This window comes from Hypanus sabinus, chromosome 21 (assembly GCF_030144855.1).
Source record: "Hypanus sabinus isolate sHypSab1 chromosome 21, sHypSab1.hap1, whole genome shotgun sequence".
Lineage (NCBI taxonomy): Eukaryota > Metazoa > Chordata > Chondrichthyes > Myliobatiformes > Dasyatidae > Hypanus > Hypanus sabinus.
The window spans coordinates 22445138-22460476 of NC_082726.1; positions in this window are offsets into that span (position 1 = coordinate 22445138).

A 15339-nucleotide genomic window follows, 5' to 3' on the forward strand; every position below is an offset into this window, starting at 1 on the left:
CATCAGCCAGCTCCATCATGGGCATAAGCCATCGGCAACGTCTTCAAAATTCACTGCCTCAAGAAGGCTGCTTCCATCATTATGGACCTGCACCATCTGGGACATGTACAGTTGGACCATAACACCGTAAGTGTCACAGTTCCAACCGTTAATTCCCCATTTTCTCCTAATTTCCTTTGATGGCGACACACCTGGTTTTCATCAAGACTTGTAGTATAAGAGACCCGGCTTTGAACACACTAGTTGCCAGATCGTTGGGTTGCCAGTGTGGTAATTAATGTTTCCCGACCACTTAGGATTGTGTGTTCTAAGTTTTGCTTTAGTTTCGAGGTTTACCTATGAAACTCTGTCTCTCTGTGCCAAGATAAGGATTCTTAGTTTACTCCCGTATCGAGGTTTACCTGTGAAACTGTCCTTCTGTGCTAAGAAAAGTTTCGCCTGCTACGTGTAAGATAAGTTCTGCCTGCCTCCTGCTCTCCTGCACTCACTCCTGTTTGCCATTCAACACTCACGCCTACATCTGCATCCTAACTCAATCTCCATGCCTGTGTCCTGTGTATGGGTCTGCCTCATTCATTGCAACAATAAGACCATAAGATGTAGGAGTAGAATTAGGTTATCTGGCCCACCGACTCTGCTCATGGCTGATCCTTTTTTTCTATCTCCTCCTCAGCCCCAGTTTCCAGCCTTCTCCTGGTAACCTTTGATGCAGTGTCCAATCAAGAACCTATTAATCTCCGACTTAAATACACCCAGTGACCTGGCCACCACAGCTGCATGTGGCAACAAATTCCACAAATTCACCACTCTTTCACTAAAGAAATTTCTCTGCATCTCTGTTTTGAAAGCGTGTCCCTCTATCCTGAGGTTGTGCCTTCTTGTCCTCAACTCTCTCAACATGGGAAACATCCTTTCCACATCTACTCTGTCCAGGCCTTTCAACATTTGAAAGATTTCAATGAAATCCTCCCTCATTCTTTGAATTCCACCGAGTACAGACCCAGAGCCATCAAATGTCCCTTGTATGATAACCCTTTCATTCCTGGAATCATCCTTGTGAACGTCCTCTGGACCCTCTCCAACGTCAACACATCTTTTTCTAAGATGAGGGGCCCAAAACTGTTCACAATACTCAATATGAGGCCTCATCACTGACTTAGAAAGCCTCAGCATCACATCCTTGCTCTTGTATTCTAGACTTTTTGAAAAGAATGCTAACATGGCATTTGCCTTCCTTACCACCAACTCAACCTGCAAGGTAACCTTCAGAGTATTCCGCTCAAGGACTCCCAAGTTCCTCTGCATCTCATATTCCTGGATTTTCTCCCCATTTAGAAAATAGTCCGCACACTTATTTCTACTACCAAAGTGCATGACCGTGCATTTTCCAACATTGTATTTCATTTGCCGCTTCCTTGCCCATTCTCCTAATTTGTCTAAGTGCTTCTGCAGCCTGCCTGCCTCCTCAACATTACCTGCCCCTCCACCAATCTTCATATCTTCTGCAAACTTGGCAACAAAGCCATCTATTCCGTTAGATAAATCATTGATACACAGCATAAAAAGAAGTGGTCCCAACACTGACCTTTGTGGAACACCGCTAGTCACTGACAGTCAACCAGAAAAGGATCCTTCTATTCCCACTCACTGCCTCCTACCAATCAGCCGATGCTCTAACCATGTTAGTAACTTTCCTGTAATACCATGGGCTCAGTTAACTCGGTAAGCAGCATCATGTGAGGCTCCTTGTCAAAGGCCTTCTGAAAGTCCAGATATTCATCCCCTTTATCCATCCTGCATGTAATCTCTTCATTTCTCATTACTACTATTGAGCTGGAGGCATAGGAACCTGAATACCTACACTCAGCATTCCCACTCCTCCCCACCCTCATCTACCTACCTCCTCTATATGATTTCTGAATGGTCCATGAACCCAGGAAAACTACCTCACTATTCCTTCTAGCATTACTTGCTTATTTTTTATTGTAATTTAGAGTCTTTTTTTTGCAACATACACAAAATGCTGGAGGAGCTCAGCAGGCCAGGCAGCATCTCTGAAAAGGGTGCAGCCAACATTTTGGGCCTCGATGCTACCTGGCCTGATGAGTTCCTCCAGCATTTTGTGAGTGTTGCTCGGATTTCCAGCACCTGCAGATTTTCTCGTTAGTCATTTTTTTGTGTCTTGCTCTGTACTGCTGCCTCAAAACAGTACATTTCATGACATACTGCACGTCAGTGATAATAAATCTGATTCTGATTTTGCAATAGAATATAGAGTAAGCAGTAGAGGACAGGAACAGGCCCTTCAGCCCACCATGTCTGTCCATGCTAACTGTGATACTAAATTAAACTAAATCCTTCTGTCTACACGTGATCCATATCCCTCCGTTCCCTGCATATTTATGTGGCTGTCTAAAAGCCTCTTGAATGCCACTATCACAACTACTTTTACCACCATTCCTGGTTGTTATTATATTCCTGAACTATTAAATACACTACACTAGTAGTCCACTCCAGGCCTGTACTACTCTGTGCAAAAAAAAAATAGCCCACACTTTCATTTAAACTTTCTTGTCTAACCTTTATGCTATGCCCTCTAGCATTTGGCATCTTCACCCTGAGAGAAAATGATTCTGACTGTCTACTCTATTTGTGCCTGTCATAATTTTATAAACTTCTCTCAGCTCTAATCATTCAAACATGTTCTCCAAACAGGATCTCAATTGACCAGATACCAGTGATTTCCTTGCAAAGCACAAAATGATTGAGGACACCAGCAGGTCAGGCAGCATGTATGCAGGAAAACGGACAGCCAACATTTTGGGTCAAGACCCTTCATCAGAACTGGAAAGGAAAAAGGGAGGTAGCAGGGTAAATAGGTAGAGACAAAGAAAGGGAGGCAATAGGTAGATCCAAGTAAGGGTTATGATAGGCAGATGAGGGAGGGAAGGAGTGGGACTGCTTTAAGAAGCTGAGGGATGATAGGTGAAAGATGGATAGGAAAGCACAGTGGACCATGGCATAAAGGAAAGGAGGGAACTGGAAAGAGGGATGTGTATCTGATGGGCAGATTGAGAACAGTACCTCATATTCCACATTGGTAGCCTCCAAACTGATGTCATGTGTTAATATCTCTAACTTCCAGTATCTACTCCCTCTTCTCCTTTTTTCCACTTATCAAATCGGCCCCATCACCCCATCTCTTTCTACTCTTCTGTTGACATGATGTGCGCTGGCACTATTGGAACCCAAATGCGGAGGAAAGACAGACTCCAATAAAGAGAAGGTGACCAGGATTTATTCATAAAAACCAGAGCACTGACAGCTTGGCCGAGCAACACCATGTCAATGTTCCCTCTAAGGTGTGCATGTACACACCCACATATTTGTAGGTATTGGTGCGCAAAAGGCTATCACCCTCTACCACTTTGGCATATTTCATGATTGTACACAATCACATTTCCTTTTCCAGTTTCTGATGCAGGTGGTGTTGACAATATAGAGGTTCTGATGATTTGTCTGCAGATTTTCTTTATACTGTTTTTATTGATTCACTATGTCAGATTCCAAAGAAGCAAAGGGCGTGAAATGCAAAAGGACTATAGTTCACTTAAAGCGGAAAGGCTTTTTAAAGTGTCATTTAGCGAGCAAATCACATACGGATGGTGTGCAAAAACTCCGCAAGAAAATCCTTTATTACCCACTATAGGCCTAATATGTATGAGTGCAGATGAATGAGAAGGAAAACAATCAAACCCAGAGGAGATCAAAATTCCTCTTGACAGCATTTTGAGAGCTGCTAAAATGAATACATAAAATTCAGTGCACATATGTTGTTATCACTGGGCAAAAAATTGCACAGCACAAGATTTTTGTGCACACTGGTTGTTACAAATTAGAGGGATCATTGATGGCACACCACTTCTGTAGAAAAATTTTGCCAAGAACATTCATGGTCATGGATAAGACCATGAGGTCACCCATGCCAACGTGACATGGCATATCATGGTGATAAGGGAAAACAGTAACAGAATGTTACAGTTACTTACAGGAAAATTGCAGTGTAGGTAGACAAAAAAGCACATAGGCCATGATGATGTAAATTGTGAGGTTAAGAGTTCATGCTTATCATACAGGATGTCCATTCAAGAGTCCAAAAGGGAAAGAGGGTGTGTGGTGGAGATGGGCTGATGGGAATGCAGAAAGGATAAATTGGATAGGATTAGGGTTGATGGTTAATGTGTACTCAATGATTGAAGGTCCTGTTTATGTGCTGTATTTCGCTATGGTTCTAAAATATTTTACACAAGATGTCACACAAATCCTTTGGATTCTCTCTTTTCATTTCACATTTCTAAGAAACAATTGCATCTTGCTGTGCAGCCTCTTTGTGACCTTTGGAATAAAACGTTTTCTTTTGATGTAGTACTGTATTTTTAACATCGCGTTGACGTCCCTTCTGTCACGAATGTAAGGGGAAGGCGCTTGTAACAATAGAATTAATTTTTAAAAAGATCAGTTGTAGGTCCTTCTATTCACAGCAAGTGTCAGCTGTCAACGAGATGTGTGTGGGGGATGGCAGGGATGTGATTAAATCTTTTAGTAGAGTCTTGTTTTACATTGATACAAAAAAAATCAATTTCCTCAGTTCTTGGCTGAATCAAGTGTGCCAAGAAAAACAAAGCTAATGTCTTACGTTAATCTTTCAGAAGAACTGGGAAGAGTCAGAGGGAAAAAGCAGATTTTAAGGCAGATTTTCCTCCAGTGGTCTGGTATAATTCCATGTCCCAAAAACGTGGTAGATTGGTAAGTTATTGACAGTTGTAAATTGTCCTTAGTGTGCAGGTGAGTGATAAAATCTGGGGGTGGGATGATGGAACTGCTGAGAATGTAAGGGGATAAGCAATATTATCAATGTAGGATGAACATAAACGGCAGGTTGATGGTCAGTGTGGGTCAGATGGGCTTGCTTCCTTCCTGTATGAGCCTCTGTACAATTTCTCTATATCTGTAATATTGTATTCCACATTGTGTTATTGCTTTTTTCCTTGTACTACTTCGACGTTTGGAATGATCTGTATGGCTGGCATGAAAAACAAAGTACCTCACTGTATCGCAGTGCATGTGACAATAATAAACCAATCGCTAGTTACTAATAAGATGCTCAGTATGTTGGGTGAGCAGGAAAGAACACAACATCAGCTAGGTTTGAAATCAGAGTCATATGGCCTGTAAACAGGTCCTTCAGTCTAACTGGTCTGTGTCAATCATGATTCCCATCTAACCTAGTCCCACTTGCCCACATTTGACCCATATCCCTTTAAACCAGGGGGTTCCTAATCTTTTTTATGCCATGGACCCTCACCATTAACCAAAGGGTCCATAGACTCCTACCATTAACCGAGGGGTCCATGGACCCCAGGCTGAGAACCCCTGTTCTAAACCTATCAAAGATTTAAAAAACCCTTAGCTTTATGTGCCCCATGTATATCAAAGCATACAGTAAAATGTGTTGTTTTGCGTCAACGACCAACACGTCCGAAGATTGTGTGGGGGCCTGTCCACAAGCATCTCCATGCTTCTGGTTCCAACATCGCATGCCCGCAACTCACTAATCCTAATCATTTGTCGTTGGAATGTGGGATGAAACTGGAGAACCTGGAGGACACCCTTATAGTCATGGGAGGAATGTACAAATCTCTCAGAGATAGCAGTGGAAATTGAAGCCTGATTGGTGATTGCTAGTGCTGTGAAGCAATTAAGCTTCGATAAGTGATTGCTATGCTAGCTTTACCACCTTTTGAAGCTCAACATCTTTTATTCACGCTTTGAAATGGAGAATAGAACTACACCTGTGCAAATCTCTGCAGCATCTTGTGACCCTGTGATCTCCCTCTCAGAAGCTGACAACAGAACATCTTCCAACAGGGTGAACCGTTGCAAGTTGTCAAGAGTGTACCTGGTAGGGCTCTGGAAAGCTGTGCTAACCACAGGAGTGTTCAAAGCCATCTTCAATCTCTCACTGCTGCAGCTGGAGTTTCGCTCCTGCTTCAAAAGGGTGAAAAATCATAACAGTGCCCAAGAGGCACAGAGTGATCTCCCTCAATGACTATCGCCCATTTGTATTTACATCTACTGCAATGAAGTGCTTTGAAAATTTGGGCATAGCTAGAAACAACTCCTGTCTTAGCAAGGATCTGGACCTGCTGCAATCTAACTATATGTCTACAGAGGATGCAATCTCACTGGCTCTCCACTCGACCTTGGATCACCTGGACAATAGTAATACGTACGTCAAGCTGCTGTTTATTGATTACAGGTCAGCGTCAACACCACCATACCCTCAGTTATAATCAACAAGTTCCAAAATGTGGGCCTCTGTTCTTCCCTTTGCAGCTGGATCCTTGACTTTCTCACCTGGAAACTGGAGTGTGCTGATTGGAAATAACATCTCCTCCTTGCTGACAATCAACACCGGTGCACCTCAAGGATGTGTGCAAAACCCACTGCGCAACTCCTAGGCACAAACTATTGTTGGCAAAATTTCAGATGGTGACAAGGAGGCATACAGGAGAAAGATAGATCAACTGGTTAAGTGGTGTTGCAACAGCCACCTTGCACCCTGTGTTAATAAGACCTAGGAATTGATTGTAGACTTCAGGAGGGGGAACGTCAAGGGAACACACACCAGTTGTCAGCAAGGAATCAGCAGTGGAAAGGGTGAATAGTTTCAAGTCCCTGGTTGTCAACATCTCTAAAAATCTATCTAGGGCCCAATATATTGATGCAATTACAAAAAAGGCACAACAGTGGCTATATGTCACTGGTAATTTGAGGAGACTTGGTATGTCACCAATGATGGTCACAAATTTCTACAGATGTACTGTGGAGAGTATTCCAGCTGGTTGCATTACTATCTGGTACAGAGGTGCCACGGCACAGGATTGGCAAAAGCACAGAAAGTTGTAAACTCAGCCAGTTCCATCATTGGCATGAGACTGCTCAGCATTGAAGACACCTTCAAAAGGCAATGCTTCAGTAAGCTGGTATCCATCATTAAGTAACTCCACTACCCTGGACATGCCCTCTTCTTATTGCTACCATCAATGATGAGGTACAGGAGCTTGAAGAGCAGCTTTTTCCCCACTTCCATTAGATATTTAAATGGACATTGAACCCATGAACACGACCACATTAGTCTTTCCTCTCCTTTTGTACTACTTGTTTAATTTATTTTATATACTTTATATTTATGGTAATTTATTATTGCAATGTACTGTTGCCTCAAAACAACAGATTACATGACATATCCCAATGATATTAAACCTGATTCTGATCCTATCTATCACTATATCCTATTACCTGTTCAAATAAATGCTTTTTTAGTGTTCTTACCTTGAACATTTCCTCTGATAGCCCATTCCATATAAAGACTCTCTGGGCGAATAAATTCCCTTGAAGTTTTTGCTAAATCTCTCCCATCCCACCTTAAACCTATGTTTAGTTCTGTGGTGGGATTGAAGACAAGGGTGATTAACTGACAAAGACGTGATCGTTCAAAATAGCAAAAGCCCGGAGGTGGTCTAATTTCTGAACAATTATCTTAAAATAATAAATGTAATTGGGAAACTGAAATGAATGTGTCACAATGGTAATCATATTAAATTCCTGAATTTAGTATAAAGCACGGAAGGCTTTGTAGTGCCCAATTAGAAGATAAACTGCTCTTGCACAACCTTTCATAGTTGCAATATGGGAGACTGAGGACAGAAAGGGATTGGGACAGAGTGTTAATGTAAGATGGAGATAAGAGACACAAACTCCCTCTTGTCCTCCCAATGCCTCTTGTACAAAGTTAAAAATCCTTCGAGCTGAAGTTCAGCAAAGTCACATAGTTTGTCTTTCCTAAGGAAGCTTTCCTTTAAGAGCAACTACCAGCCATTTTACCACTTCAGTACACCTCCCATTCAGGAAGATTGGGGTGGTTTTTAGATACTTCCAGCAGGTTACTCAATTGGATCCTCAGTTGATCTGTGCACAGCATGGAAACAGGCACTGCAGTTCAACTTGTACATACCAACCATCAGGTTCAGGAACAGTTATTACCCCTCAACCATCAGGCTTTTGAACCAAAAGGGATAACTTCACTCAACTTCATTTAATCATTGAAATGTTCCCACCACCAATGGACTCATTTTCATGGACTCTTCATCTCATGTTCTTTATATTTATTGCTTATGTTATTATTATTTCTTTCATTTTGTATTTGCAGTTTCTTGTCATCTGCACTCAAGTTGGATGGCTTTTCATTGATTCTATTATGATTATTATTCTATAGATTTATTGAGTATGCCCACAAGAATATGCATCTATGGGTTGTATATGGTGACATTTATGTACTTTGATAAGAAATTTACTTTTAGCTTTAAGGACTATTATTATAAAATGTTGTCTAAGCCTTAACTGTAATGTTACCAAGGAAAAATTATAAGACTTTTAATAGGGAAAATTCTATTAAAATGGAAGATTTCCCATGCTGTGGATGTTCTCATTTGAAGGTCCCTGATTGGAAGTTGTATACGATGTAAGACTAAGGACCACAGAATGAGTGGTGTTCCCTCAGCAACAATGGTTAACATGCTGCAGTCTCTACAGTCTCTACAATCTTATTACTTGATGATCTGGATTTGTCACTGACTGAGCCACAACTCATGTTCAAACAGATCCTCAAGGAATAAGAGAAGAAAAATTCAAATGTGAGATTATATAGGATCATGATAAAGCTGAATGTTTTGAGAAAGAGAGATTGTTTCTATTAACATTAATGCCAGTTGTCAGATAATGAATGAGAACTTTCTGGTTTTTGAGGAGTGGCAATGGTAATGAATTCCTCATTGGCAAGGAATTACATGTCTTGGAATTGAATTGCTTCTGAGCAGTCCAGTCAAGTATGGTGGAAAGTAGACTCCAAATTCTGGCTTCTTTTGCGATCAGTGAGCTCAATCTTGGCATTGCTTACACAAGGCAAGGCTTGGCATGGCGTCTTTAGCCCTGAGTGCGCTGAGAATGCAGCACTTGTTTGAGAACCCTGAAGATGTTTTAGCTATGTACATGACAAGACTTGGGGCTGAATATTTGCCTTGGCTAAAAACATAGTGTTAGAATAGAGTTACATTATTCCATGCTTCTGAGATAACGTGATGACTAAAGAATCTGAATGAGGTTGATTGAGAGGTGAACGTCAATTGGGCCTCCTGTTCTCCTTTAAATGGAATCTTTTGACCAGCTGAGAGGTCACAGAGTAACAGACTATCTCACCTGTGAGATAGACTCAGTGTCATGATGTGCTTGGCAATGTTGGAATAGAAGTGAGAGAAAAGACAGGTTCTAATGTAGAGACAGTAACCAAGGCTTATTCTTAAGAACTCCAACAGAACATTGGTGGCTCAATTGAGTGACACTTCAAGTTGTAATGTTCTCGAAACTAGGAGCCCACAATTAGTGCTAATGGGAGTCCACTTAATTAATACAAGTACATGGGATCCACTAGCCTGTCAAAATAAGCTTAACATAGTTTAAACAAAAAGTATCAGGAGAGTGCATTACAAATAGCAAGTCACTTAAAAAACACAAGGAACTCTAAATGATTAATGACACCACTTAAACAACAATTGTCCAATTCGGGTGCTCTAAAAGCTTCTGAGCCCAATGCTCTCTGGCTCCCCACACAAGCCTGAAGAGCTCATTACACTCAGTGCCACAGAACAATGTCTTTCAAATAAAATACTAATTTTAGGTTAGGACCTAACTCCCACAAAACTCTGACAAACCTACAATCAGCTTTAAGCTGCACTGGGACAAGATTTGGATGCAGCACATGGGAATGAAAAGGACAAGAATCAGCATACAACTTGATTAGGTTGTGTTGCAATGAATGCGAAAGAATTAGAGCAGGCAGGATTCTTTAAAGAGCCTTTTGAGCCAAAAGGTGCAATGATAAATCAATGTCTTAAGGTCTAATATGCAAACTATTCTGCATACAACAAATTTGCAGCTGGTGCCCAAGTAAATTTGCCCATGGCATACTAAAGGACTATTGGAAAGAATTCTGAATTACACAAGAAATGCTGTGTGAAGTATGCTGTACATGATGTAGTTAAGAAGATGAGGAACTAGTGTACAAGGACTTCTATACATTCCACTTTCAAGAATACAAGTGACAAGCATCAGTACACGAGAAGTGCCTGGAACTGATAGGCATAAAAAGCTAGATCAATAACAGTCATGAAAATGATTCTGTACGTGACATGAACCAAAACTGATCTATAAAGAATTCAGTACATCACATGCTCATGACCAAGAATGCAAGAAATTCTGTGTGCACTTGGTCTTGGTATGAACTATGAGTGGTATTGGTATTACTATTGTAAGGTGTAGTAAAATAGAGTTTAAAACATTGTTTTGCAAGTTAACCAGGCAAGGAATGCCATTCATAATGAAACACCCTGGTTTATTTGGCTGCATGAGTCTTTCAGAAGACACTTTCAAGTCCCACCAAACTCATGAGATTGAGAAGGCTCGTCCCACCCAAACCCCGGTTTGTGTGGATGCTGGGTAATTTGCTACCCTGTTACAAATTAGTGCCTCAAATTAACAGACGGTACACTGGATACAATTAAAGGAATTATATTTATAAATATTAACTAAAGGGTTAGTAAAGAATAACAAAAAGAAAAGGGCTCAGTCTAATTAAACAGTCAAATGTGCACATTGTGAACTTCTCTGTCAGTCATGTGCTGGGCCCTCAGTCAATGTGAAGGCCCACACCACCTTCTGAGCGTTGCTCACAATCCATCACGAACAAACGATCTCACACTGGAACGTATGCTACAACCGGATCTCCCCAGCGCTTTCTCTCTCCATCTCCTGCCGAACACAAGCCCAAGACCAACCTTATTGTCCCCCACCAAGAAAACCCTCCACTAATTGGATGGCACACATTCCACATCATCCCTTATCTTCAACCGCAACCCAAACATGCTGAAAGCAGAACAGACTGCTCTTACAGAACCGCTAAATGAAATACCTACAGCATAACAGTAAAGATGTGAACCAGTGCATTATAATAATATCATTGAGGTGCTAAAAGGAAAACAGAATGCAGAATATAGTGTTGTAGATACAGAGGAAGTGCAGTAGAGGTAGACAACCGTCTCCACCTCAGCACCATTGACACAGACAGTGATGTGTGCTCCACCACACTTTCTAAAGTCAATGTCCAGCTCCTTGATTTTTCTGACAATTCCAGAAAGCTTGTTACCTTAACACCTTGTCATAAAAACCTTTATATCCTTCCTGTACTTGGTCTCTTCATTGTTTGAGATCCGGTCCCCTGCAGTATCCCTCAAGATTGTTTAATGTCTTTTCCTACACAAGTGTAAGGAGAAAGAAATAATGGTTACTCTGGATCCGATGCAGCACAAAACACCCCCAGAAATGATAATGTACATAATAATGATAATAACAACAACAATAATAATAGTAATAACATAGTAAATACACAATAAATCTAAATACATAAGATAGCTGTTATACTACTTTGGCAAACTGTGTCTTGTGCAAGGCACAAGAAAGAGCCACGTGCAATAATTCTGCAGGTTATATGATCGTGCATGGACATGATGAGTTGATATCACAGAGACTTGGCTGAAAGATCAGCAAGACCTGTCACCAGCTTATGGTACAGAATCTTCAGGGGTGACAGGCAGAATGTAAAATAAGAGATTAGATTGCAGCATTAATCAAGAAGTCCATTAGTGCCATTATGAGAGAGGAAGGATATATGAGAAATATCAAAAATCAAAGTAAATTAATTTTCAACATTTGTATATGCCACTACATACTACCTTGAGATTCATTTTCTTGCAGACATTTGCTGTCAAAGAAATAACAGAATTTATGAAAGCTATACATAAACAAAGACTGACAAACAGCTAATAGAAAACAAATTGTGAAATAATAAATTAAAAATGTAAATAAATAATACTGAGAACATGAGTAACAGAGCTCCTGAGGGTAAGTCTATAAGTTGAAAAGACAGTTCGGTGTTGAGGGAAGTGAAGATATCCATGGTAATTGAAGAGCCTGATGGTTGAATTTTTAACAACTGTTCCTGAACCTGGTGGTGTGGGACCTAAGGATCCCATACCTCCTGCACAATGGTAGTGGTAAATAGATAGTATGACCTGGACGGTGGAGGTCCTTGATGATTGATGCTACTTTCTTGTGTCAGCACTCTGTAACTGTGCTCAGTGAGTGCGTTGCCTGAGAAGGTCCCCAGAATGAGCAAAAAGAAAGCAGTCACGCTGCTGGGGTTCTAAACGGGAGATGGAGGAGCAGATAGGTCTGGAAAATCACATGGAAGTGAAAACACGATAATCAAAGTAGCCTATCCAGTTCAAGACGTGATTTGTGTTTCAGAGTGCTCTTCTGCACACCACTGTTGTAATGTGTGGTTATTTGAGTTACTGTTGCCTTCCTGTCAACTTGATTCTGGCCATTCTCTTCTGACTTCTCTTGTTAACAAGGAAATTCACCCTCAGAGCTGCTGCTAACTGGATGTTTTGTTTTTGTTTTTTTTCCACCCCACTATTCACTTTAAACTAGGGACTATCATGCATGAAAATCCCAGGAGATCAGCAGTTTCTAAGATACTATAACCACCCTGTCTGGCACTAACAATCATTCCATGGTCAAAGTCACTGAGATCACATTTCTTCTCCATTCTGATGTTTGATTCTGAGTGATTCTAATATAAATAAATTTCAGTGGTTCAATTTACTGTCAAAGAATGTATACAGTATACAACCTGAAATCCTTACTCTTCACAGACATCCACAAAACAGAGAAAAAACCCCTAAGGATGAATGACAGAAAGATGTTGGAACCCTAAAATGTAGTTTTGAAATCAAAAGAAGCCAGATTTTGAGTTAAAGTGATTCTCTAACAAATGCATCATTTCCTTAATTTCTTCAGACTCAGCGGGTTTCGCATTAAATTGTACACAACAGGCTCCCAGCACAGTAACTAGGATAGATCTCAGTTTATTTTCTTTACCAATGACATTCACAGTGTGAGAGTATCTTGCAATAATCCTCTCATGTTTGGGCAAAAGATGCAATCAAGCTAATTGTATCTATTATACATTCCTTATTTCTGTAAAACAGCTAGTTGTCAAACTATCTTCCTTCTTCATTCTACCTAATCTTTCTCAAGCTATTGTTTCTCCACAATCCAGCTGATCTTGGGAACAGTTTTCCTTGTTGCAAATGTTACATCACAGCATACAACTGTAGCTGGAATATGAGCTTTGTTCTTCAGTAGGTTTTTTTGTCTAGGTGCAGAAGTCTACAAAGGTGGCCCACATTGAGAACAGCCAAAGTGGTCATCACCAAGGGCCAAAATAGTGGCATAAAAGGCAAATTATTATCTAAATGGAGAGAGACTTCAAATGATTGAAGTTCAGAGGAATCTAGGTGTTTCTGTGTTAGAAGGCAAATCAAACAAGTACTTATGAAGGAAAATGGCAATTTGGATTTTATTATGAAGAGAGATTTTGATGCAGTTGTAAAGGGTGCTGTTGACCAAACACAGGCTGGAATACTGGGCAGATCTGGTTACCTTACCCAGAAAATGAATACAGTAGCATTGGATGTGAACAAAGAAGATTCACCAAGCTAATATCGAGGGTTGTCTAGTCAAGAAAGGTGAAGCACTTTGGTTCTGTATTCTTTGGAGTTTAAATGAATTAGGTGTGTCCATACATCTAAAATATGAAACGTAAAATCTTAAAATGGATTGACAGATTAGATGTTGAGAGTTTTCACTAGTGGAAGGGTCAAAAATTAGAACATGACGGGCATAGTGTCAAAATAAAGGGCTAGTCATTTAAATGTGGTGGCATCTGTTAGTCTCGAGAGACCATGGATCTGAGGCCGGAAAGTCTGCTGGAGTATCCTCTCCAGGGCGCAGGCCTGGGCAAGGTTATATGAAAGACTAACAGTTGCCTATGCTGCAAGTCTCCCTCTCCACAACACTGATGTTGTCCAAGGGAATATATATTAATGATTTAGACGAGGGAATTAAATGCAGCATCTCCAAGTTTGCGGATGACACGAAGCTGGGCGGCGGTGTTAGCTGTGAGGAGGATGCTAAGAGGTTGCAGGGTGATTTGGATAGGTTAGGTGAGTGGGCAAATTCATGGCAGATGCAATTTAATGTGGATAAATGTGAGGTTATCCACTTTGGTTGCAAGAACAGGAAAACAGATTATTATCTGAATGGTGGCCGATTAGGAAAAAGGGAGGTGCAACAAGACCTGGGTGTCATTGTACACCAGTCATTGAAGGTGGGCATGCAGGTACAGCAGGTGATGAAAAAGGCAAATGGTATGTTGGCATTCATAGCAAAAGGATTTGAGTACAGGAGCAGGGAGGTTCTACTGCAGTTGTACAAGGCCTTGGTGCCACCACATCTAGAATATTGTGTGCAGTTTTGGTCCCCTAATCTGAGGAAAGACATTCTTGCCATAGAAGGAGTACAAAGAAGGTTCACCAGATCGGTTCCTGGGATAGCAGCACTTTCATATGAAGAAAGACTGGATCGACTAGGCTTATACTAACTGGAATTTAGAAGATTAAGGGGGGATCTTATTGAAATGTATAAAATTCTAAAGGGATTGGACAGGCTAGATGCAGGAAGATTGTTTCCAATGTTGGGGAAGTCCAGAATGAGGGGTCACAGTTTAAGGATAAAGGGGAAGCCTTTTAGGACCGAGATGAGGAAAAACTTCTTCACACAGAGAGTGGCGAATCTGTGGAATTATCTGCCACAGGAAACAGTTGAGGCCGGTTCATTGGCTATATTTAAGAGGAAGTTAGATATGGCCCTTGTGGCTAAAGGGATCAGGGGGTATGGAGAGAAAGCAGGTACAGGGTTCTGAGTTGGATGATCAGCCATGATCATACTGAATGGCGGTACAGGCTCAAAGGGCCGAATGGCCTACTCTTGCACCTATTTTCTATGTTTCTATATTTCTATGAAGGGCAAAGGCTGATACAGCTTGGCACTAATGTCGCCGCAGGAGTTGCCAGAACGAGGTTGAAGACAACGTCGGACTGCCTTAGGGACTCTGGCTCCGGATTTGTCCTCAGGGTTTACTCCCAAAGCCTTTCCCATGAGTGGGTATGGCTGCAAGGCAGCGGAGGTTTGAAATCAGAGTTTTCTCTCTCTTAGATGGACTGCCTTCCCAGGCTAATGAGCTCCATCTACCCGAAGCAC